Here is a 27,021-nt window from a genome sequence, read left to right as displayed (position 1 = left end):
GTGAAGTCCTCTCTTCTCTCCTTACCAGCTTAAGTTCCATGGTCCATCATTATAATCACTTGCTCCTCTCTCACTTGGACATACTCACTTTGCAGAACCACAAGCTGGGTAAATTCAACTATTCTCCTACTCCTAAAGTGAAGGTGGCTGGAGAAAAAAAAGCACAAAACCAAGTTGACTGGCCTCACTTTTAACTCAGAACCTTTAGCCTCAAATGAGCCCTTAACACTGCCTGGTGATCGTACTGTATTTCTCTAGTCCATTCACTTTCCCACTTTCTAGACAATTATATGCTCTCCTCTCTTTTCAAACTCCTAATAGCTTCCTTTCTTACTAAGCCAATGACCTGGCTTAGAAAATTAAAGTAATCAGAGAAGATCTTCCAGCGTATTTGACTTTCTGTTTCTGAGCTGTTTCACTTAAGATAATGGCTTCCAGTTCCATCCACGTTGCCACAAAAAGACATGATTTCATTCATTTTTATAGCTGAATAGTATTCCATTGTATACAGATATCACATTTTCTTTATCCATTTATCCTTTGATAGACACTCATAAACCTTTTAATCTTAATTGCTAGCTTTATGGTTGTGTTTATTATTATTTTGATTTGAATTAACATTTTGCATATTTAAATTTATTTAGGAGAGTTAAGTATGCAGTGTTAGTGGAAACTTTTTTGGCTAACAGCTTATAGAATCTTATTAATTTTAACAAGAAGGACCAGTTTGGCTTTGTAGGATATCTGATTTATGGAATATTTTAGGATATTAGGAATATTTTAGGATATCAGCATTTTTTTTTTGAGGTACAGAAAACTGGAAGTGGATTGTCATAGTATTGCTGGTAAGAATCACTGGGGCTCTTGATTTAACAAATAGCTAAGTTTTTTGTTTTTGTTTTTGAGACAGTGTCTCACTCTGTCCCAGGCCAGAGTGCAGTGGCAAGATCACGGCTCACTGCAGCCTCGATCTCCTGGGCTCAAATGATCTCCTACTCAGCCTCCCAAATAGAGAACTGCATGTTCTCACAAGTGGAAGCTAAATAATGTGTACACATGGACACAGAGTGTAGAATAGGACACTGGAGACTCAGTGGGTGGGGCGGGAGGTGAGGGATGAGAAATTACTTAATGCGTACGACTTACATTATTCAGGTGATGGTTCCACTAAAAGCCCAGACTTCACCACAACATAACAAAACTGTACTTGTACCACTTAAATTTATAACAACAACAACAAAAACATTAGAAAGTTTAGATAAATATGTATCCCTAGAAAGTACAGGTTGATTTTCACTTAAAGGAAGACAATCACAAGGCTGTTAACCTTCTCAACAAAAAGAGTGCATCTTTCTATGTATGCAGAAAGCACTCAATTCAGGTCAATTAATCACAAAGCAACAACCTAACAAAAAAAGATAATTCCTGTTTTTGTTCATGTACAACTGAAATGATAAAAAAAAATTATAATACAAACGTAAGTTAAAATGTTGTAGAGCACTAAACCAGAAGCCAGAAGACCAAAGTTCTGGTCTTTTCTCTGCCATAACTAGATATGGGAATTTTACTGTGTTTCCATTTCTTCATTTGTAAAATTAAGGAGCAGGGGAAAAGATCACTCTAAAATTATTTCAGAGTTTTCTGAGCTTCTTCCTGATGAGCAAGGAGACTTGTGGTCTGGTTCTTGGACTTTCCTAGCAGCATGGCCCCTAAATGCCAGTCTCCACGCCCACCTCAAAAGAAGAAACCAAGACCACCTCCTGTTCTGAGACTGGAAGAGACATCATCAGCCTCTCTAGACTTGCCGAAGAGAGAAAAAGAACAGCAGGAAGCAACTGAACATATTGATGAAGTGCAAAATGAAATAGACAGGCTTAATGAACTGAGGGAGGAGATTCTGAAAGCAGAACAGAAAATAAACTCTGTCAGCCATTTTTTTCAGAAGAGGTGAGAATTGATGGCCAAAATTCCAAGTTTTGGGGTTACAACGTTTGTCAACCATCCTCAAGTGTCTGCACTGCTTAGGGAGGAGGACAAAGAGGCACTGCATTATCTGACCAAAGTTGAAGTGACAGAATTTGAAGATACTAAGTCAGGTTACAGAATAGACTTTTATTTTGATGAAAATCCTTCCTTTAAAAATAAAGTTATCTTCAACGAATTTCATCTGAATGAGAGTGGTATTCCATCTTCAAAGTCCACTGAAATCAAATGGAAAGCTGGAAAGGATGCGATGAAACATTCAAGTCAAACACAGAATAAAGCCAGCAGGAAGAGGCAGCATGAGGCACCAGAGAGCTTCTTTATCTGGTTTACTGACCATTCTGATGCAGGTGCTCATATGTTAGGAAAGTTCATCAAAGATGACATTTGTCCCATCCCATTACGGTACTACTTGGTTACCGACCGATATGGATGATGAAGAAGGACAGGATGAGGAGGAGGAGGAGGAGGAGGAGGAGGAGGAAGAGGAAGTTAGAAGATATTGATGAAGAAGGGGATGAGAAAGAAGATGAAGATGATGATAAAGGGAAGGAAGGACAGTAGGATGAAGGTGAAGATGACTAATAGAACACTGATGGATTCAACCTTCCTTTTTAAAATTTTCTCCAGTCCCTGGGAGTAAGTTGCAGTCTTTTTTTCCCCCTCTTGTGGCTCACTTGCCCTGTTCTTGAGATCTCTTTTCTATACACCATGGTTCTCAACTTATTTGAGAGGTAAATACCTTGAGCAGAATATTATGGTAAAAGAGTCTCTACCCCTTTCTGTTCCAAATTCATTTTTATCCCTTCCTGTCTGAACAAAAACTGTATGGAATCACCACCACCTAGCTCTGTCGGAAAAAAAGAAAAACCTGCTCCCTTCACTCTGCTGGAAGCTGGAGGGCGCTAGGCCCCTGTGTAGTAGTACACAGAATTCTAGCTTCTTTCCTCCTTTCTCTCTATACTGGACTCAGACAGTACACTGTGTCTCTACGTGAATATGGACAGTTAGCATTTACCAATATGCATCTGTCTACTTTCTCTTGTTTAAAAAGGGGGAAAGAAAACTTTAAAAAATGGGGTTAGAGAAGGTCAGCAAAGGGTGGATTTGAGATGTTTGGGTGGGTTAAGCGGGCATTTTGACAACATGGCTTCTCTTTTGGCATGTTAAATTGAGATGTCTGACAGACATCCTTGCAGTCTAAGGTAATACTTTTAAAATAAATTCTCTCCTAATGATGACTTGAGCCCTGCCACTCAATGGGAGAATCAGCAAAACCTCTAGTATCTTATTTGGAATTGACATTCTCTATTGTAATTTTCACCCTGTTTTTTTTTTTTTAATTTTTTTGTTTCACTGGAAAGGAAAGATGATGCTCAGTTTTAAAAGTTAAAAGTGTACAAGTTGCTTTGTATAAGTCGCTTTGTTATAATAAAACTAAATGTGTCCACAAAGGAAAAAACTTATTTCAGCTCAAACATCTTATGATTCCATGACCCAAAGTGCGGTATGCCATATTACATTTTCTTATTTTAAACAGAAATTAAAAGTACTTAAGTTTGAGTTAAAGGTAGCATTATATTGTTTTTGACTAAAAAGAGGTAGCTGTACATAAAGATTATAGCAATAATAAAAACCCATGAAGATATATAATGAGAATTTATTAATAAGAATATACAATGCTTTCCCTGGATAAAGTTACTTCTGTAATACTATTTTTTCAATTTAAAAAATTACTTTCTAAACCATTAACTTGAAATACTTAATAGCTACTTTTATAAGTCCTATTTTAGGAAGCCTAGACAAGCAAACCAAATTAATAGAAATTGAGAGTAGAGAAAATTAGCAATGGGCCGGGTGCAGTGGCTCACACCTGTAATCCCAGCACTCTGGGAGGCCCGGGCGGGGAGATCACTTAAGGTCAGGAGTTCAAGACCAGCCTGGACAACATGATGAAACCCTGTCCCTACTAAAAATACAAAAATTTGCTGGGTATGGTGGGGCGTGTCTATAATCCCAGCTACTCGGGAGGCTGAGGCAGGAGAATCGCTTGAACCTGGGAGGCAGAGGTCACAGTGAGCCGAGATGGCACCACTGCACTCCAGCCTGGGTGACAGAGGGAGACGCTGTCTTAAAAAAAAAAATCGGCAATGCTCTCTTCTGGGCTACAACTACTTAATGAGTAATGTATACTAGCCTTGGAATTTATTTCACAATTCTTTTTGAGCATGTGTTTTTGGGTTTATCAGCCATTTCAACTTCTTTTTTGTTGTTGTTGTTGTTTTGAGAGGGAGTTTCGCTCTTGTTGCCCAGGCTAGAGTGCAATGGCGTGATCTTGGCTCACTGAAATCTCCGCCTCCTGAGTTCAAGCGATTCTCCTTCCTCAGCCTCCCAAGTAGCTGGGATTACAGGCACCCACCACCATGCCCAGCTAATTTTTTTGTATTTTTAGTAGAGACGGGGTTTCACCACGTTGGCCAGGCTGGTCTCAAACTCCTGACTTCAGACACTGCGCCCGGCCTCAACTTCTTTCTTAAACCTGACTGGATCCAGCAAATATTTATTTAAAGTTTTGTCAATATGCCGGGCTTTCCATTTAACTTTCATTTCCCATTTCTCTTCTGCTTCCAATACTATTTATTTATTTACAGAGTCTCGTTCTGTCACTCAGGCCGGAGTGCAATGGTGCAACCTAGGCTCATTGCAACCTCCCCCTCCCAGGTTCAAGCAATTCTTATGCCTCAGCCTCCCAAGTAGCTGGGACCACAGGTGCATGCCACCATGCTTGGCTAATTTTTTTATTTTAAGTAGACACGGGGTTACGCCATGTTGGCCAGGCTGGTCTCGAACTCCTGACTGCAAGTGATCCGCCTGCCCCCACAAAGTGCTGGGATTACTGTTGTGAGCCACCACGCCTGGCCCCATTACCATTTATAGTGTACTTTTCAGTGTCCACCTTGGTTTTCCATTTTCTACATCTTTACCATGTCTGGTCTCTTTGTCTCTCTTATATGTGATTTCATTTTTGACTCAAGGGCCTTTATTCACCCAGTTAGGTATTAGGAGTTCTGAGATCCTCAGATTTCAGATTTCCCACATTCCACCTCCTTTCTGCAATACCAGATGTAACAGGTTTGCCAGTAAATTCAAACGTATTATTCTGTCAGTTTAAATTTTCCAAGTTGACATTTTTATATTCCATTTATTTTCATCACTAGCAACTTGGTTGCTTAAAGTCTAAGGATTTTGCCTTTTAAATACTTTCTAGCACTTTGATATACCTTGGAGAAACCAAAGAAGTTTCAAATTCAAAATGTCATCTAGTCAAAATGGAGAGGAAAAAATAGTACCCAATATTTAATTTGTCAAAACTGTGCAACACAGCCTTTTTTGGAAGGCCTAAGAAAAAAAAAATTATTGTATGCTATAATATAACCAAAAAAGTATTGGAGTTTCTTTGGGGAATTTTACCATATTTCTTGAAATAAGGGATCTGTACAAATTTGAATCCCTCCAGAGTTTAACTATAATTCCTAAAGTTATCATTTACAAATATAAATGTTCATTATGAATTCATTTTTACTTCTTACCTCCATTTCTCAAGGGGTAAAAGTCAAATCTAGGGAAGAAATAATACTAACTAAATTTGATAAAGCTCACTGTATCTAGTACAATGTTGTATACTCTACGGCTATTTCAGACTCATAACTAATCTCTCTGCTTTTACCCTTGTCCCCAAGAGTTTATTCTCCACAAATCAGCTAGACTGAACCCTATAAATCTAAACTCTCCAAAAGATTCCCATCCCACTCAGAATAAAATCCTACTTCCTTATTATGGTATACAAATCCTACATAACCAGTCATCAGCAATCCCCATCACTACTCCCACACAATTCTTTTACTTTCTTTTTCCTCTTATATATTATCCCCTACCATTCTCCTTCAGCCTTCCTCTCCAGCCAGTCTAGCCTCTTCTGCCATTCTGGAAGGATATACACCTCTACTGTAAATACAGTCTCCAGACTTTTGCCCTTGATGGTCCTCTTCCTGAAACGTTTTTATCTCAAAAGCCACAAGTTTGACTCTTTCAGTAATTCTCTGCTCAAACGTTACCCCATCAGAGGCTTTCCCCAGCCACCCAATCTAAAACAGCACATCTGCTGGGCATGGTGACGCAGGCCTGTAATCCCAGCACTGTGGGAAGCCAAGGTAGGTGGATCACCTAAGGGCAGGAGCTGGAGATGAGCCTGGCCAATATGGCGAAACCCCATCTCTACTAACAATACAAAAAAAAAAATAGCGGGACGTGGTGGCACACGTCTGTCATCCCAGCTACTCAGGGGGCTGAGGCAGGAGAATTGTTTGAACGCGGGAGGTAGAGGTTGCAGTAAGCCGAGATCACACCACCACACTCCAGCCTGGACAGCAGAGAAAGACTCTGTCTCCAAAAAATAAAATTAAAACAGCACCTCTACTATCACTCTCTCCCTTTACCCAGCACTATCTTCCTCCCTACCACTAATTACCACATTATATAGTAAATAAATATTTAGTTAGCACCTGTCTCCACCCACTATAATGTAATTTCCAAGAAGGCTGTGATTTGTTCAGTGCTGTATTTCCAGTGCCAAGAAACTACTTGGTAGGTGCTCAGTAACTGTTGAGTAGATGAAAATCTAAAATGTCTGACTCTAGAATCCATGTTATCAACTTTAATTATTCATACACACCAAAGAAGTCCTTTAAATAATAAATGTTAAAAGTATATTTAAACTGAGACTATTGATTGCCTCTAGAGAAGAGGCTAAAGAGAGAGAAATATAGGGAGATTAAATGTATACCCCTTAAATCTTGAACTATATTAACGAGTTAATTTTTCAAAATTAAACAAAATGTAACATGTTAATTTAACAGGTTATAACAATGACTGAATTACATTAACTTTCCAGTTTAATTCTGCATTCTCAGGATGTGGAACACTAATGGCCAAAACATGACAATCTTCACGTTGTTCTCGGGTGTTTTTTGTTGTTGTTATTGTTGTTGTTTTGCGACAGAGTTTCACTCTTGTTGCCCAGGCTGGAGTGCAATGGAGCGATCTGGGCTCACTGCAACCTTCGTCTCCCAAGTTCACGTGATTTTCCTGTCTCAGCCTCCCGAGTAGCTGGGATTACAGGTATGCACCACCACAGCCGTCTGTTCTGTATTTTTAGTAGAGACGGGGTTTCACCATGTTGGCCAGGCTTGTCTCAAACTCCTGACTTCAGGTGATCCGCCCACCTTGGCTTCCCAAAGTGCTGGGATTACAGGCGTGAGCCACCGCGCCCTGCCCTGTTCTAGGGTATTTTAATAAGACTCTCCAGGAATTTCTCAGAGCACAAGTTAAATGTTACTTTCTTAAATGTTCCCTACTCTTGTATCATATTACATCTTAATTAGCAATCGTCTTGTCACTAGGAAGTCATTATGTACATTCATTTATTCATTCATAAAGGGTGACACAGCTACCAAACGGTAAGAGGAGTCTGAGGATAGAAAAAACAAAACCCCAAAGTGTTTTGGCCTACTCTCACCACTCAACACAATATTTCTAACACCAGATGTGTGGGGTTATTTCCTCCACACACCAAGCAAGCAGTGCACAAGCTGAGTGTCTTACAATTTAACTCACTTCTATCTACCTAGAGACAGAAGTGCACAAGCTGGGTGTCTTACCATTTTTTTTTGTTTTTTTTGAGACGGAGTTTTGCTCTTGTTGCCCAGACTGGAGTGCAACGGCATGATCTCGGCTCATGGCAACCTCCGCCTTCCAGGTTCAAGCAATTCTCCTGCCTCAGCCTCCTGAGTAGCTGGAATTACAGGCATGCACCACCATGACGGGCTAATTTTGTATTTGTAGTAGAGACGGGGTTTCTCCATGTTGAGGCTGGTCTCGAACTTCCTGACCTCAGGTGATCTGCCCACCTCGGCCTCCCAAAGTGCTGGGATTACAGGCGTGAGCCACCAGGCCCAGCCTGCCTGGATGTCTTACAATTTAACTCAATTCTAATTCTACCTACCTAGAAATAGTGTCAGATTCCACAAGTCCAGGGCTCAGGCCCACATGACTGTCCCAGACTTCAGATGCCATTTCTGATTGATTGGCAATAAACTGGGATTTCCACAACCCCCTCCTTGGTTAGACTAATTTGCAAGAGTGGCTCACAGAACTCAGGGAAACACTTTACATACGTTTACTCATTTACTATAAAGGATATTACGAAAGATACAGATGAACAACCAAATAAAAAGATACACAGAGCAAGGTGTGGGAGAAGAGGGGCTGAGCAGAGTCCTTCAGGAACTTCCATGTGTTCAGCTATCCCAAAGCTGTCTGAACCCAGTACTTCTAGGTTTCGTGGAAGCTTCATTACATAGGCATAGTTGATTAAATCACTGGCCATTGTTGATGACGTTAACTTTCAGCCTCTCCCCCACTCCACAGAGACGTGGGGGGTGGGGGGTGGGGTGGGATGGGGGGGTGAGGGGGTGAGTGCTGAAAGCCCCAACCTTCTAATCACGCCTCTCCTCAGTCTTTCAGGTGACCAGTCCCCATCCTGAAGCTATCTAGGGGTCCCCAGCCTCCAGTCACCTCATTAGCATACAAAAGATGCTCTAATCACCAGTGAGAGTCCTAGAATTTTGGGAGGTTTTTTTTGGCCGGGAAACGGAATAAAGACCAAATATACATTTCACAATATCACATAATGTTTCATTGTTATAAGAAATTCTGTCACCAAAGTTGCCATAACAAAACAATATTCCAGGATATGGTCCATTATATCCAGAATTTAAGGTCCTAGGCCTGGTAATGGAGTTGAGAGGAAAAAGCGTTGAATAGGAAAAAGTAGAGGCAGCGACCCAGCCACGTCCCACTTCCCCTTCCAACCACAGCTAGTCCCTATTTAGACAGGAAGCCACTCCCAGTTCTCCTGAAAACAGTGGTCCTCTCAACCGCCAAGAAGGCCACAGGAAGAACGTCACTTTCAGAAAAGAAAACCCAGAATGATGACAGTAATGAAATCCTTCATGGACCAATACTAGACTAATGGTCTTCCCAGTACTTTATATTCTTACTACATCACAAAGGATAAGGATTATAAACCCAAAGTTAGAAAGAATAAGCACTGATTTCTGCCAGCTATAAAGTAATAGATGATTGCACTTAATTTTCAAAATCTTTTCCAACTCTTCTATATTAAATTATTAGATGTTGTATGATAGTATGAGAACCTTAATCTTTCTGTATGAAATCCCTTTTTTTTTTTTTTTTTGAGACGGAGTTTCGCTCTTATTGCCCAGGCTGGAGTGCAAAGGCGCAATCTCGGCTCACTGCAATCTCTGTCTCCTGGGTTCAAGCGATTCTCTTGCCTCATCCTCCCAAGTAGCTGGGATTACAGGCATGTGCCACCACACCCAGCTGATTTTTTGTATTTTTAGTAGAGAAAGGGTTTCACCGTGTTGTCCAGGCTGGTCTTGAACTCATGACCTCAGGTGATATCCACCCACTTCGGCCTCCCAAAGTGCTGGGATTACAGGCATGAGCCACCTTGCCCAGCCTCTGAAATTACTTCATATACACATATTCTGCTATCATTTAAATAATCAACACTCTGTAAAGGTTTTTAAAAATCACTAAATAGTTTTCAAAAAAATTACTAAGAAACAGTCTGTGTCGTGTTAAATGACAGATGGAACAATTACTCAATTGAAATGAGACAGAAAATCTGACAATCAATTGGAAACTGTCATATAAAAATTAAGGTTGGACCTAAGCAAAAGCATTACAAATGGTTTTTCTTTTGCTTTTATATTCTCTTTAAGAAAAATACATTTAATTGCAAACAAAGTATAAAGCAGAAGAGTAATTGATACTTGGTGACATTTTACCATTCCCCTACAGTCAAAATGTAACAAAATATTTGAACCAATCATATTTCACTCCTTGGTTAGTCACGTATATAGCAGGGACTCTATACTCAGTAGTTACAGATTTAGTTACGAAAAACAATCCACAGGAATACCTTGGCTCTCACTCTACCAAAGGTAGATACGGCTGGCATCTTGAGCATGCTAGTCAATCTATCCAAATGCACAACTACTAATATCCCACCACTCTCTAGCTGTTTCCTATTTCATTTCATTAGGGAGACAGAGACAAACCAAAAAATATGATAAGAGAATGTCAAATGCAACCCTTCCACCAACACTGTTATCCCCATAACATCCTATAAAATTATCACTCAAGCTCGAATTACAACAAACTCTCAATAAATCCTAGACCACTTTTATTCTCACTGGACAAATAAATATCCTTGTTCTTGTCCCACACTGCCTGAATTTCCATTTTCCAAGTCATGTTGTCATAATGGCACACCAATTCACCCATTTGTTGTACCTGTAAGTACCAGAAAAATCAAGTAAATTAACTCAAGCAGGTTGAGTTAAATCTGACAATTGACTTAACCTTTAATTACTTATGTGCCAGACATAAAAGAATGAAACGCATGGCATGCAGAAAAATTGTACAATCACATCACATAGAAAAAATTTTAAAACTAGGTTAGGAAAAGTAAATTAATAAATTTTGGTTAAAGTATGTTCTGAAACATTAAGTCTGATAACTTCTTCCTAATAAATACAAGAGTCTGAATTATTTTCTTAAAATTTTGCTATTTCAAGTACAGAACTTTTTACATATTTTTCTTTAAAGCACTAAGTCACACTGTATTATGTCTATTTGAATTACTACTTAAATTACTAGAAAGAAATCAAGATAACATTAAACTCTTAAAATATCTTTGGTAACAGAATGAATTATCTTCTGCGTTGTTGTCTATATCAAAGGTCATATCATATTTCATACTTTTCTAAGGTAAACATTTAAACAGCATACATGGTATGATGGAGAAAATTATAACAAACTCACACCAAATATCAGCCTTTCTGAATTTCCAAAAAAGGGCACAACTTGCAAAAAAAAAAAAAATGAGAACCATAATTTTCATGTATCAAGAAAAAAAATATAATAATCTGTTTTTCTAAAGTGCCCAAAGAAGTCAATTTGTGGCAACACTACCAGAAAAAGTGGCCAATGAAATCACACAAAATTTCTAAACTTTAAAAATGTACTAGGCTCTTTCTAAAGGTGAATATTATTGTCAAATCAGTAACTCAAACCAGCCCTGAATGTCTGCTTTTTTTTTTTTTTCAGGTAAGCAAGTGGGATTTAATTTTTTGTTTGTTTGTTTCTTTTTTGAGACAGAGTCTCATTCTGTCACTCAGGCTGGAGTGCAATGGCGCAATCTTGATTCACTTGTAACCTCGGCCTCCTGGGTTCAAGCAATTCTCCTGCTTCAGCCTCCCAAACAGCTGGGATAACAAGCGCCTGCGACCACGCCCACCTAATTTTTTCTATTTTTAGTAGAGATGGGGTTTCACCATGTTCACCAAGCTAGTCTTGAACTCCTGACCTCAAGTGATCCACCCTCCTTGGCCTCTCAAAGTGCTGGGATTACAGGTGTGAGCCACCGTGCCTGGCCTAATTTTTTGCTGCTGTTGTATTTTGTTTTTTTGGGTTTTTTTTGAGACGGAGTCTCGCTCTGTCGCCCAGGCTGGAGTGCAATGGTGCGATCTCGGCTCACTGCAAGCTCCATCTCCCAGGTTCATGCCATTCTCCTGCCTCAGCCTTCTGAGTAGCTGGGACTACAGGCGCCCGCCACCACGTGGCCCACCTAATTTTTTGTATTTTTTTAGTAGAGATAGGGTTTCACCTTGTTAGCCAGGATGGTCTCGATCCTGGCCAAATTTTTAAGTGATAGCAGCAACTGGATTTTCTTCCTAAGTACTGGAGTATCCCCTAGTGGACTGGTGAGGAACAGTTTTTTGACTTACTAATCAAACTCTGCCATAATAAATTCACTTTTTTATAATCTCACCTAAATATCTTTTTTCCCATGGTCAAAACAGAGTTAACATTAGTTTTTATAAATTTCATAATTTTGACTACAGTGAAGGTCCTACAAGGTAGAAACACATTTTTTTGACAAATACCATTTCCAGTGTTTCAAATACAATAACCTCTTTCAAGAATCTTGTTACATGAGCACGAATTTAGTAAGTGAAAAATCAATCATCCTTAATAGTTTCCTAACGGGCAAAGGAAGTTTTTATGGAAATTAAACTACTTCACTGAACTAAATGTCAACAATCAAATCATGAACATTAAGCAGAGTGCTTTCTAAAGAGCCAGGAGTTATCAAAGATAAATTTGAGAAACTACTGATGGAGGCTTGAAAATGATTTTTTTACATATCATATAATTTCTGCTAACATGGAATAAGGATTTCTAAAAAACAATTTTTAAGGTATCAACACACTATTTACACACAAATTAAAACTCTACACACAAAACACTTCATATTTCTGCAAATAATTAAAATCCACTGAAGAATACAAGGGCACCAGCTAGCAGTATGACTGGAACCTTGTGAGAGACCCTGAGCTAGAACCACCCAGGTAAGCCACTCTCAGATTTCTGACACTCAGAATAAATGTTGTTTGTTTTAAGCTGCTAAATTTGGGAATAACTGGTTACTCAGGAACAAATATGTTGCGTTTAATATGCTTAAAGAAAAAAAGAGGGTAATGATAGTAAGAAGAAAACGGCACTATAAAACAAAGACCAACAAGTCAACAACAAAAAAGCAAACAGATTCAAAAATGGGCAAAGGACTTAAAAATTTCTCGAAAACAGATACACAAATAGCCAACAAACACTTGTTAAAAGATGCCCAACATCACTAATAATTAGGGAAATGCATACCAAAATGACAATGAGAGGCCAGGCATGGTGGCTCACGCCTGTAATCCCTGCATTTTGGGAGGCTGAGGCAGGCGGATTACCTGAGGTCAGGAGTTCCAGACCAGCCTGGCCAACAAGGTGAAACCCCATCTCTACTAAAACTACAAAACTTACCAGGGCATGGCAGTGCATTCCTGTAGTCCCAGCTACTCAAGAAGCTGAGGCAAGAGAATCGCTGGGACCTAGGAGGCAGAGGTTGCAGTGAGCTGAGATCGCACCACTGCACTCCAGCCTGGGCAACACAGTAAAACTCTGTCTCAAAAAAAACAAAAAACAAAAAACTGTGATATACCACATCACAGCCATTAGGATGGCTATTATTAAAACACACACGAACACAGAAAATAACAAATGTTGGTGAGGGTATGGAGAAACTAGAACCCTTGTGCATTATTGGTGGGAATATAAAATGGTAAAGCCACTATGGAAGACAGTATGGTGGTTCCTCAGAAAAATTAAACATAGAATTACTGTATGATCCAACAATTCCACTTCTGTATATATATATTCAAAAGAATTGAAAGCAGGAACTCAGATATACTTGCATGCCCATGTTCACTGCAGCATTAGTCACAATAGCCAAAAAGTGGAAGCAATCAAAGTAGTCCATAAAGAGATGAGTGGATAAAGAAAATGGGCTACATACACACCATTAAATATCATTCAGCCCTTAAATAAAAAAAAAGAAATTCTCCTGCACGTTACAACACAGATGTACCTTGAAGACATTAAGTTAAATGAAATGAGCCAGTTACAAAAGGGCAAATACTATATGATTCCATTTATATGAGGAACCTAGAGTAGTCAAACTCATAAAGGCAGAAAGTAAAATGTGGTTGCCAAGGGCTAGAGGAAAAGGGCAAACGGGGAATTATAGTTTAACAGATGCAGAGCTTCAGTCTGGAAGAACAAAAGAGTTCTGGAGATGGATGGTGGTCATGTATGGTTATATGGTAGTGATGGATGGTTACACAACAGTATGAAAAGAGCAATGGCTCACGCTTGTAATCCTAGCACTTTGGCAGGCCAAGGTGGACGGATCACTTGAGGCCAGGAGTTCCTCCCCAAATCCAAGTTCCTAGATGCCAGCCAAGGGCCAACCTTGCAAGCAGACCTCGCTAAGCATATCAGTCTCAATCAGGCCTGCTATGTTAATTCTTTCCGCACAACTGAGATGTTCTCTTTGGAAATAACATGTTTTTTTGTCTTGTTTTTGGAGTTCTGTGTTTTTCTATTAAAATGCACCCCCATTTCCTGTCACTTTAACTAAAATTACCTTATTGAAATTTGTATCTTTTTTGTAACTTATCAGCTACTTATGCCCAAGTTTTAAAACTTTTACAAGCCACAAATATGGTGGATACACTATGGGATGAGTAAATTATTTGTCTATACTTAAGTAGAATACCTATGAGAAAAATCCCTTTAAGATTTAAAGATGGTAATCCAAGGTGATTCCCTCTCCAAGGGGGACATCCAGTGCCCCTCTCAGGAAGTAGCAACTTGGAATAGAATAGTCCAGGAGTTCCAGGACCAGCCTGGCCAATATGGCGAAACCCCATCTATACTAGAAATACAAAAACTAGCCGGGTGTGGTGGCAGGTGCCTGTAATACCAGCTACTCGCGAGGCTGAGGCAGGAGAATCGCTTGAACCCAGGAGGTAGAGGTTGCAGTGAGCCAAGATCGGCACCACTGCACTCCAGCCTGGGCAACAAGAGTGAAACTCAGTCTTAAAAAACAAACAAACAAAAAACAAAAAAAAAAACAAAAAAAAAACCCACTGACCTGTACATTTTCAAATGGTTAAAATGGTAAATTTTATGTTACATGTATTTTACCACAATCTTTTTATAAGACCAGATTTTAAAGAGAATCAAACAGAACCTGCAGAAATAAAAGACATAATAATTGAAATCAGTTCAATGGATGAATTAAATAGCAGATTAGATCAGCTAAAGAGGACTGTGAATACACAAAATGTAGCATGGTGATACAAAAATTGAATATATCAAACAGAAGTTATGCAACATGAGGACAGAATAGAATGTCCAACATATCTAAATACCATTCAAGAGGGAAAGAAAAGAAAAATGAGAAAGAGGCAATATTTGAAGATATAATTGCTGAGACTTTTCCAAAAACTGCTGTAGTTTCTGGAAGCACAAAAAATTGCTAGTAGGATAATAAGAAATCTATACCTAGTCACTTTCCAGTGAAAATGCAAGACACTAAAGACAAAAAAAAAAAAAATTTAACCACCAGATAGAAATGACAGATTGTCTACAGAAAGGACGATTATACTGACAGTTTCTCAATAGCGACAATGGCACCCAAGAGATAATAAAAAATATATATTGAAAAAGCTAAAGAGTAAATCAAATACTCTTCAAGGCTGTACAACTAAACCTGCTATGACTTTGAGGGCCCTTTTACCCCCACCAAAAGACTATAAACTCAACTCACCAATACATTATAGTTAACTAATTCTTAACCAGGGAGGGGGTCTGATTTTCTTCCAGAATACACCTGCTTGGTTCAAAAAAAAAAACACACATTAAAAAAAAAAGGCCGGGCGAGGTGGCTCATGCCTGTAATCCCAACACTTTGGGAGGCCAAGGAGGGTGGATCACCTGAGGTCAGGAGTTTGAGACTACCTTGATCAATATGGTGAAACCCTGTCTCTACTAAAAATACAAAAATTAACCAGGCGTGGTGGCATGCGACTGTAGTCCCAGCTAATCGGGAGGCTAAGACAGGAGAATTGCTTAAACCCAGGAGGTAGAGGCTGCAGTGAGCCGAGATCACGCCATTGCATTCCAGCCTGGGCGACAAGAACGAAACTGTCTCAAAAAAAAAATAAAAATTGTTTTCTGCTGGGCACAGTGGCTCAAACCTATAATCCTAGCACTTTAGGAGGCTGAGGCGGGCGGATCACTTGAGTCCAGGAATTCAAGACAAGCCTGGGAAACATGGTGAAACCATGTCTCTACTAAAAATATAAAAATTAGCTGGCATGGTGGCACACGTCTATAGTCCCAGCTACTTGACAGGCTGAAGTGCGAGGGTCCCCTGAGCCTGAGGAGGTCAAAGCTGCAACGAGCTGTGCCACGCCACTGCACTCCAGCCTGGATGACAGAGTGAAACCCTGTGCCAAAAAAAAAAAAAAAAGTTTTCCAGGTGATTTTGATACACACTCCTAGTTTAAAAGAGAAGGAAAAGGAAGGAAAGGTAAAGAGGGAGAGAATACAATAAAATAAATGAGACAAAATGTTGACAATTAGGGAATCTAGGCAAAGAGCACATGAGAGTGGTTTGTGCTATTCTTGCAACTTTTCTGTAATCCTGAAACTATTTCAAGATTAAAAAGTTATTTTTAAAAAACCCACCCAGGCCAGGCGCAGTGGCTCATGCCTGTAATCCCAGCACTTTGGGAGGCCAAGGTAGGCGGATCACCTGAGGCCAAGAGTTCGAGACCAGCCTGGCCAACATGGTGAAACCCCCGTCTCTACTAAAAATCTAAAAGTAGCCAGGCGTGGTGTCAGGCACCTGTAATCCCAGCTACCCAGGAGGCTGAGGCAAGAGAATTGCTGGAACCAGGGGGGGCAGAGGCTGCAGTGAGCCAAGATCACGCCACTGCACTCCAGCCTGGGCAACAGAGCAAGACTCCGTCTCCAAAAAAAAAAAAAAACAAAACAAAGCCACATATACCAGAATCACACACAATTCTGTTTCAAGATGCCACTACTTTTCTAAACATGAATTCTAGGAATGCTAATAGGGTATCATGTCTATAAATTTATCCAAATTATCTTTTTTTTTTTTTTTAAAAGATGGAGTCTTGCTCTGTTGCCCAGGCTGGAGTGCAGTGTCACGATCTCGGCTCACTGCAACCTCTGCCTCCCAGGTCCAAGCGATTATCCTGCCTCAGCCCCCTAGTAGCTGGGATTACAGGCACACACCACCATGCCCAGCTAATGTTTGTATTATTAGTAGAGACGGAGGTTTCGCCATGTTGGCCAGGCTGGTCTCGAACTCCTGACCTCAGGTGATCCACCCGCCTCGGCCTCCCAAAGTGCTGAGATTACACGCATGAGCCACCACACCTGGCAAATTATCCCATTATTATCTGGAAGCATTTGTGATGAGGGAATGAGGTTGGATGTGTTTAAATCAGTTATTGAAACCTACTAACACACAGGTGTCAATAATTCATGACAACCTCACTGTAAAGGTATGGAAACAGTTTCTATGCCTCTTCCATCCTCTGAATGACTTTGTATTTATGATATTCCTAGTTCTTAAACTATAAAAAGTCTCAGTGGGTGATTGCAGAGATCCATTTAAAATTCCATTTTCTAAAACTTAATGTTTCTTCTCTCCTACTAATCTTCCTATGCAACCTCACATCAAACAATAAACAGAAGAGAAACACAAACTTTACCTTCTCTCTTTTTCTCCCCCTTTAAACTTCTCCAATCTCTCTACATCTTCACAGCACATGTACTCTAACATTTTGAGTTATTATACGAAAGATATAGTGGTAGAAGTTTTATATACAGTATCTAATTTAATTCTCAAACCACCCTACGCAGCAGGCATTATCCTCATTTTATAAATGAAGAAATAAACAATCACAGTTAATACCAGAATTTTAACACAGATCTATCTAGTTCCAAAACCCATACACTTTTTCCTTTTTTTTTTTTTTTTTTTTTGAGACAGATTCTCTCTCTGTCACCCAGGCTAGAGTGCAGTGGCAATAATCATGGCTCACTGCAGCCTTGAACTCCTGCGCTCAAGCAATCCTCTCACCTCAGCCTCCCGAGTAGCTGGGACTACAGGCACGTACCTCCATGCCAGCCAAAATTTAACTTTTGGTAGAGTCAGGGTCTCACTGTGTTGCCTAAGCTGGTCTCAAACTCCTGGACTCAAGCTATCCTCCTGCCTCAGCCTCCCAAAGTGCTAGGATTACAAGCATGAGCCACTGCACCTGGCCCCCAATGCCTTTTTTTTTTTTTTTTTTTTTTAAGACGGAGTCTCCCTCTGTCTTCCAGGCTAGAGTGCAGTGGTACAACCTTGGCTCACTGCAACCTCCGTCTCCCAGGTTCAAGAGATTCTCGTGCCTCAGCCTCCTGAGTAGCTAGGATTATAGGCGCACACCACTCCACCTGGATAATTTTTGTATTTTTAGTAGAGATGGGATTTTGCCATGTTGGCCAGACTGGTCTTGAACTCCTGACCTCAGGTGATCTGCCTGCCTCAGCCTCCCAAAGTGCCAGGATTAGAGGCATGGGCCACCGCGCGTGGCCCACAATGCTTTCTTGAGTTACATTTATGTTGTCGCACTTCCAGTTCTCCTTCCTGAATATTTCTATACAGTACAGAACCTTATCAGATAGCTAGACACCAAGGTACAGTTTCACAAAGATAAAAGTTAAACAGAAGTTTTTCAGTCACAAATTAAGAGCCTTTTTTTCTCTCCTTCAGATCCCAAACTTAATTTTAGTTTCACATATTCTATCTCCTACCCTATTTGGGCACAACTTAAACCCAAAAAATGCTATCTACCCATTGAAAGCTTCCATGTAGAGATTTTGTATGAACATGGAGATTCCAATTATAAACTTATCTGATCCACTATTGTGTTGGAAGTCTTCAAGAACACCCTCAGATTTGATGATTCACTAGGAGGACTCAGAAAACTCAGCACATAGTTGTACTCATGGCCGTGCTTTATCACAGCAAAGGGATATAAAGCAAAATCAGCAAAGGAAAAAGGTACATGGGGCAATGTCCAGAGAAAACCAGGCACAAGTGTCCAAGTCTTCTCCCAGTGGAGTCACACAAGACATACTTCCTCCAGCAATGAATTAAAACAACATGTGTAAAATGCTGTCTCCAAGGTTCTTCTTGGGGGGTGATCACATAAGCACCCTCTGCCTACTACACAGCAAAATTCCAGACTCCCAGAAAGAAAGGTGTTCTGTATAAACCACATTGTTTATACAAACAGCTTAGGCACAATGGGCCACTCTTTTTGGTTCTGGAAATGTAGGAACCCTCCCCAAATCCAAGTTCCTAGATGCCAGCCAAGGGCCAACCTTGCAAGCAGACCTCGCTAAGCATATCAGTCTCAATCAGGCCTGCTATGTTAATTCTTTCCGCACAACTGAGATGTTCTCTTTGGAAATAACATGGTTTTTTGTCTTGTTTTTGGAGTTCTGTGTTTTTCTATTCAAAATGCACCCCCATTTCCTGTCAGTTTAACTAAAATTACCTTATTGAAATTTGTATCTTTTTGTAACTTATCAGCTACTTATGCCCAAGTTTTAAAACTTTTACAAGCCACAAATATGGTGGATACACTATGGGATGATTAAATTATTTGTCTATACTTAAGTAGAATACCTATGAGAAAAATCCCTTTAAGATTTAAAGATAGTAATCCAAGGTGATTCCCTCTCCAAGGGGAACATCCAGTGCCCCTCTCAGGAAAGTAGCAACCTGGAATAGAAACTGGCATGCCTAAGGCATTTGGGGAACAGGGCTGGTTATTTCCTCTGCCTTCCTTGGCTGCCTACATGGATACCTAAGAGTCTTCCTTTCGGGATAGCGTGTCCTCTCGTGCACATGCTGAAGAGTTGTCTTTCTTGACGTAGGTCAGAGGCATTGATATGCAGCAAGTTTCTTTAGTCATCAACTATGACCTTCCCACCAATAGGGAAAATTATATCCACAGAATCGGTTGAGGTGGACAGTTTGGCCATAAAGGTGTGGCTATTAACATGGTGACAGAAGAAAACAAAAGGACTCTCTGAGACATCGAGACCCTCTACAACACCTCCATTGAGGAAATGCCCCTCAATGTTGCCGACCTCATCTGAGGGGCTGTCCTGCCACCCAGCCCCAGCCAGGGCTCAATCTCGGGGGTCCGAGGAACAGCAGGAGAGGGGAGGGAAGGGAGCCAAGGGATGGACATCTTGTCATTTTTTTTTCTTTGAATAAACGTCACTTTTTGAGGCAAAAGAAAAAAAGATTTAAAGATGGTAAAAAAAAAAAAAAATAATCTCAGCACACTGGGATAAATATCATTTGATGCAATTTAACATATATATCATTATTGGTCTTCTATACTGTAACAGAATTGGTAACTATTAATACTTTTTCAGCAAAGAAAAGAAAAACGTGGCTCTTACTTCTGCTTATTACCAATTAATATGCAAATTTCCAGATTAACTGCTAACAATATGGAAGTGCTATTCTTTTAAAAATCACCACCTAAAAACTAGACAGGAAACCCACGCTTCCCTCTTCTTAAAAGAAATTAACTCATGACATTTTAAAAGGAATTAGCCTTGCTGTCCTCCTACACATTTTTGTTTTCAATAGTTAACAGTATCTTAGACTGAGTATGTTCTGTTCAACAGGTCACACAACAAATTAACATCACAAGAATATTTTACCTCAGCTTAAAAAATAGGAAAGGAGCTTAAATACCTGTATACAAATGTGTACTTCCTTAGTTTTTGGTTACACCAGCAAATTAAGTAACACTGGACTGTAAGTGAATCAGTGATTGATCTGTACCCTGAAATAACTGCTGAAATGTCTTCTGCCTTTTTCCCCTACAATCACTTCTATTAACATATGTCCTGTCCTCATGTAAACTTAATATGAGCTCAACAGAATGAAGAATACAGACGCCTTCAAGGAACTGAATCTAACAGAAGAAACAAATAACAATAAAAATTGTAAGACAAAAGTACTGGATGTTAAATAGTGTGAAAAGAAATAAATGTGAAGTAAGTTCTAAAAAGAGGTAAAAACAAAAACCAACCACCAAAAACCCTTTCTCCTTCAATTTAAGATCTCCAGTTTAGAAGGTTCGAAATATATGAGTGAAAAATGACAACAAAAAATTGCTTTGTATATGTTTTGGTTAGCAATACAAAATGATACACACATCAAAGAGGCTTAAAAGGATACACCCCAGAACTTTTATTAGATTGTTGTCTCCCAGTAGGAAAGTAGGTATGGGGTTTGTTTTTAGTTTTTGCTTGATTTTTTCCTGTAATAAAACATACTGCATTTGTAAAAAGAACAAATCATTTTTTTCATTTCCCATCAGAGAAGTAAAGGAAGAATGTAGTATACAAATGGCTTATATTTTTTCTTTTTCCTAACGACAAAACAAAATCTCTGTGTTTTAATAAACATTTTATACTTGCACAAAGAATGAAGGTTTTCCTCTCTTCTGTTGCCTTTGTAAGCTGTTTCCTTAAAACTCAGTGATCAAAATAAATAAAATGCAACTAAGTACTCCAGAAAAGATCTTCAAATTGGAAACCAGTTAGTATGCACCATCACCCTCCCTATCAGTACAGACTGCCCTCTCACTGAGGTCATCCTCTCCAGGTAACTTTCCTGGATCATCCCTCATTTTCAAGTATTATTATCCCAAAGATCATTCTTCTCAAAGTAAACAGTCTTTTTTTTTGTTGCTATGTTCACTGCGAATAAGAAAAAAAAAAATAACCTCTATTTGTATTATTGTTACAAGCTATGCACAGAAGCCCATGCATTAAGAAAGGCATCTTGGTAGGCAATAGCTTAGAGTTAGGTCTCAGGTCTCATGTTCCAGCTCTGGCCCCACATACTATACATTATTTCATTTAGTATGAAATTGGGATAAGAGAATTCTTTTGTCAAATTACGTGCCAATATCACACTGTTTTAAATACTGCATTTTTATAACAGGCAGCATAGCCTGGTGGTTAAGGCAGTACACTTGAGCTAAACTGCCTGGCTCTTTGACCCTTCTCTTTACTACTTCCTTGGCTGTGTGGCCTTGCACACATTATTTAATGTCCCAGTTATTCAATGTCCTTATTTGTAAAACGGAGATGATAATGATACCTATCTAATAGAAAGAGCTGATGTGAGGATTAAAAGTTTTAGGCTTTTAAAATATTTCCATTTATTTATTTATTTACTTAGAGATGGAGTCTCTCGCTCTGTCGCCCAGGCTAGAGTACAGTGGCCCGATCTCAGCTCACTGCAACCTCCACCTCCCAGGTTCAAGCAATTCCCCTACCTCAGCCTCTCGAGTAGCTGGGATTACAGGTGGGCGCCACCACGCCCAGCTAATTTTTGTATTTTCAGTAGAGATGGGGTTTTGCCATGTTGGCCAGGCTGATCTCGAACTCCTGACCTCAGGTGATCCACCCACCTCTGCCTCCCAAAGTGCTGAGATTATAGGCAAAAGCCACCACCTCCGGCAAAATATTTCCTTTTACATGCTATCTGCTCACTGCAAAAAAATATTCAAATAACACAGACATATGCAGAGTTAAAAGTGAAAGTTCCCTCCGCATCTCTACTCCCACCCAGCAAGGAACCTACAAAAATACTAAGATGAGCTGGGTCTGGTGGCTCACACCTGTAATCCTAGCACTTTGGGAGGCCGAGGCGGGCAGATCACTTGAGGCCAGGAGTTCAAGAACAGCCTGGTCAACATGGCAAAACCCCCTCTCTACTAAAAAATACAAAAATTAACCGGACGTGGTGGCGCATGCCTGTAATCCCAGCTACTCGGGAGGCTCAGGCATGAGAATCGCTTGAACCTGAGAGGCAGAGAGTACAGTGAACCAAGATCACACCACTGCACTCCAGCCTGGGTGACAGAGCAAGGCCCTGTCTCAAAAAGCAAAACAAACACACACACAAAAAAACTAAGATGATTGTTTTAGACCAAATGATAACTTATTTGTTTCATTCACAGTTGTCTAGACCAAGAGAAACCTCCTCTGAATCTGATAGACTCTGTACATCGGTTATTCTAGAGTTTCAGATAAATGTAGTTACTAGATAGAAACATGAGTAGTGTCTCCAACGAAGGGGCTCAGAGTGCTGCATGTAACATAACGGGTGACCCAAATATTTAGCAACCAGCAGAGCAAAGTCATTACAACTCTTTTTCTTTTTTCTTTTTTTTTTTTTTTGAGACTGAGTCTCGCTCTGTTGCCCAGGCTGGAGTGCAGTGGCGTGATCTTGGCTCACTGCAACCTGTGCCTCCTGAGTTCAAGAGATTCTCCTGCCTCAGCCTCTTGAGTAGCTGGGATTACAAGTGCGTGCCACCACACCCAGCTAATTTTTGTATTTTTAGTAGAGACGGGGTTTCACCATGTTGTTCAGGCTGGTCTCAAACTTTTGACCTCGTGATCTGCCCACCTCAGCCTCCCAAAGTGCTGGGATTACAGGCATAAGCCACTGCGCCCGGCCCATTACAACTCTTCATCAAATATTTCCAGCTGCCCTCCCAGGCACATAACAAAACTACACTTTCTCCATGCCCCCCTGGCATTACATGAGACCACATGACTTGCTTTGGCCAGTGAGATATAAAAGGAAGTGACATACATCCCTTCTGGCTTTTAGTTTCCACTAGTACTTGACTCATCACTCTGTTTCTCTCTGCAATGCTAACTGCCAGCTTTCTAGAATGATGGTTGAAGACTCTGGCAGCCTGGGTCTCTGGGTGATAAAAAATGGGTACAGCCCACCTCCCACTTCCTCTGGGGGGTCTGAGGGGGTAAGACCCACCTCCTGATCCATATGGGACATGTATTACAAGTGACAAACTTTGGATGTGTTAATCCACTGAGATTAGGGAGGGCGGGTAAGAGGGATTGTTGTTGTGGGTACTAACTTATTACCTAGTCTATCCTGATTAGACAGACCAACTGATTCTAAAGTTAAAATAAAATGTAAGCAAACAAGAACAGCCAGGAATATTCTGAAAAAATAACAATGAAGAGGAACTAGCCCTGCCAATAACAGCAAAAAAATAAAGACCTAATACTTATACAGCACCAACTACATGCTAAGTACTTTTCTAAGCACTTTATATAGCTTAACTCATTTAATCCTTGCATCAGCCCTCTATTAGATAGGTATCATTATCATCTCTATTTTACAAATAAGTACACTGAATTACAGGGATGTTGAATAACATGCCCAAGGTCACACAGCTAAGAAAGTGATAAAGACAAGACTCAAAGCTAGGCAGCTTAGTTCAAGTCTATACCCTTAACTACCATTATACATTATAATGTATACATGTACATTATAAAAGTACAATAATTAAAACTGTGATATTGGCACATTATTTGACAGGCAAATTAAGAGAACATAAAGTGCAGAAATGGAATCAAATGCACACAGGATTTAGCATACAAAAAGGTGGATAAAAGCTTATTCAACACATGGTTATTCTGAAATCCCCATCCCCTTTCTATAAGCAATTCCAAATTCAAGGCATTTATTCTATAGCCATACTAGCACATGTCTAAAATGACACATATTAGGGTTTGTACTAGGACACTGTTTACAACAGCAAAAAATTGAAAACAAAGTAATTATATAATTCATCCACACAATGAAATGCTATGCATCCATTTAAAAAAAAAAAAAAAGCAAGCTCTTTATTTACTGACATGAAAGAATGTCCAACATAAGCTATATAATAGCATCCATCTAGGGGGAAAAAAAATGGGGAGAATATACACGGATACAGGTACACATGCATAATATATCTCTGAAAGTATATACAACGAACTGGTGATTTGGATTGCCAAAATTTGGGTGGCTGAAGAAAAGGAGTGGCAGGAAGACTTCAAACTGTATCTCTTGAATTTTGAACCACATAAATGTACTGACCCTTCAATAAACAAACAAATGATTTAAATTTTTTTTAAAAACTGAGCCATTTAGCAGCAGGGATAAATGCCGAAAGGACAGATTGAGAATTCTCTTGATAAAGGAGCTGAGCGGCCATTACACTCCACATACAAGCTGAAACTGAGAAAGCCAGCTGGAAGAAAGGAAAACTGAACAGATGTACAGAGCGAAAAAGAGATGCCAAACCTTGCAGTTCCTGAAAGAGAGAGACAGAATATGCAGTCTTAATTTCTAATAGCTTGCCAGCTCCAGTTTCCAACAGGCACAGCTGTACAGTGATGCCTGTCCATGGAGTGTCATGATCCCCAGTATGCCCACATAACAACAGTCCCTTCCATTACCTTCTGAAGTCAGCTCCTCTGATTCTCCATTCTTTTCTTTTTTTTTTTTTTTTTTTTGGTTAGGGCCTCTACCACTAGCTGTTCTATCTATCTGAATAAGAAGGTATTTTAGGATCATTTCAAAGTGTCCTTTGTGAGAGAGGAAAGAAAGATTGTGATTTACCCAAGTGAAGTGCTGGACGTATCCCATCAGAATGTTAGTATTAAAACAACAACTATACATTATAAGTCCAGAAGCACAGAAATCTGGTAATTAAGCCTAGGCACAGAACAAGCCTGATACAATATAATACCTTGTATTAAGGTCTCAAAATTCTCTCAGCCTTAACATTTTTTAGATTTTTTAAAATTTATTTACAATTGTCTGAAACCTATTTCAACCAATAAAGATGTTAAAAAATAATGTTTAAAAAACAATAACAGCTATAACTTTTTGAGTACTTATCATTAATCATGCACTAGCTGAGAATTTTACATGTAATAATTCCTTAATTCTCATAACTCTATGAGGTAGGTATTATTAGCATACCTATTTTACTGGTGAGAAAAGACACACATAGAGAATGAATAACTTGCCCAGGAATACATTATTTCTAAGGTCTCTTCAGGTTGTAAATTTTTTTATACCTATGTCAAGCTACCAAAATCAGAAATTTAACAGAGGATCTAAACCCATACAAACTGACACCAGAGTCCATGCCATTAACAGCATGTTTATAAATGATTACATCTCTGACTGATATTGTCACTGAAAACACTCAATCAGAAAATCTAAATGCTTCATGAATTATTAGTGTAAAAAAACAAGGTCAGTAAAGTCATTCTAATTATCTCTTAAATATCCTTTTTTTTTTTTGAATAAGTATTTTCCTGGTAATAGCAGTTATCTACTTTCCCTTTATAAATATTTACTTTAGACTCAAGTCTACAAAATATCTGAGAAAGGCACAAAAATAGTACACGAAGACTAGCCTAAAAATAAATCAGTTATATTTATTAACCTTTAATAAAGTGAATTGTATATGTTATATATATATTTTTTCAACTTTTAAGTTCAGGGGGTACATGTGCAGATTTGCCACATGGGTAAATTGTGTGTCACTAAGGTTTGGGGTACGAATAATCCTGTCACTCAGGTAGTAAGCACAGTGCCCAACAGGTTTTTCAACCTTGCCCCTCCCATTCCTTCCCCTCTAGTAGTTCCCAGTGTCTATTATTCCCACCTTTATGTCCATTTGTACTCAATGCTCAGCTCCCACTTATAAGTGAGAACACAGGGTATTTGGTTTTCTGTTCCTGCATTAATTCACTTAGGATAATGGCCTTCAGCTGCATCCATGTTGCTGCAAAGGACATGATTTTGTTCTTTTTTATGGCTGCATGTATACATTTGATTTTTTCTCTTATCATATTATCATGAAGGCTTTGGGAAGACTGGAATATCAATGCAGGATATCTCCCCTCAGATGCAGCAGAGAATTAGGAAAAAACAAAACTTATAATCAAGCTCTGCAACCTACTAGCTGTGTGGCCTGAAGGCAGAAGACAATCTCTCTTAGCCAAATGTCCTTGTCTGTAAAGCCAGAGAGTATGTTCAGCTCTTAGAGCAGCTCTGAGGATTAAATGAAGTAGTAGGATAACGTGTCTGACACACAAGCACCCAATCCCTAAACCATTCTACCACTAAAGCACAACAGTTAAGAGTGTAATTTTTGGAGTTATATGCCTTGTTCTGAAAACTGTTTTCATCATTTATCAGCTAAGAATTAAATGAGATAAAGTTTACAGAAATGTTGGCACATAAATGCTCAATAATGTAATAATACTACCAAAAGCAAAAAATAGGCACTAACAAAAAATAACTAGAAACTAAATCTAGAAAAATGGGTTAGATTCTAGTCTTTCTGTGCTCTAAGACTGGGTTCAGGGCACACTACTCCAAAATACAGCACCTTGGTATTTGAGGAAACAGCAGAAGCAAAGAGGTCTCTCTGACCTTCTCCAGCCCTTCTCCTCTGAAGCAGACCATAGAAGAATTATCTGATCTTCTTC

At 39.4% G+C, this 27,021-nt stretch overlaps 1 protein-coding gene, 2 non-coding genes and 1 pseudogene across 7 annotated transcripts in view; 3 read left to right on the top strand and 1 right to left on the bottom strand.

The window, feature by feature from the left end:
* ABL2 (ABL proto-oncogene 2, non-receptor tyrosine kinase) overlaps window positions 1-27,021 on the bottom strand; it is a 130,264-nt gene that overhangs the window by 82,561 nt on the left and 20,682 nt on the right. The gene's annotated exons all lie outside the window — the stretch shown is intronic.
* Window positions 1,703-2,568, top strand: LOC101136554 (protein SET-like; annotated as a pseudogene).
* Window positions 14,333-14,439, top strand: LOC115932330 (small nucleolar RNA SNORA67). Its single transcript, XR_004068619.1, has one exon. It is a non-coding gene; the product is annotated as a small nucleolar RNA SNORA67 (small nucleolar RNA).
* On the top strand, window positions 19,334-19,474 carry LOC115932329 (small nucleolar RNA SNORA67). The gene has a single exon (XR_004068617.1). It is a non-coding gene; the product is annotated as a small nucleolar RNA SNORA67 (small nucleolar RNA).

This window comes from Gorilla gorilla, chromosome 1, assembly GCF_029281585.2.
Source record: "Gorilla gorilla gorilla isolate KB3781 chromosome 1, NHGRI_mGorGor1-v2.1_pri, whole genome shotgun sequence".
NCBI classification, from domain to species: Eukaryota; Metazoa; Chordata; class Mammalia; order Primates; family Hominidae; genus Gorilla; species Gorilla gorilla.
This window is presented reverse-complemented; position numbering and strand designations above follow the sequence as displayed.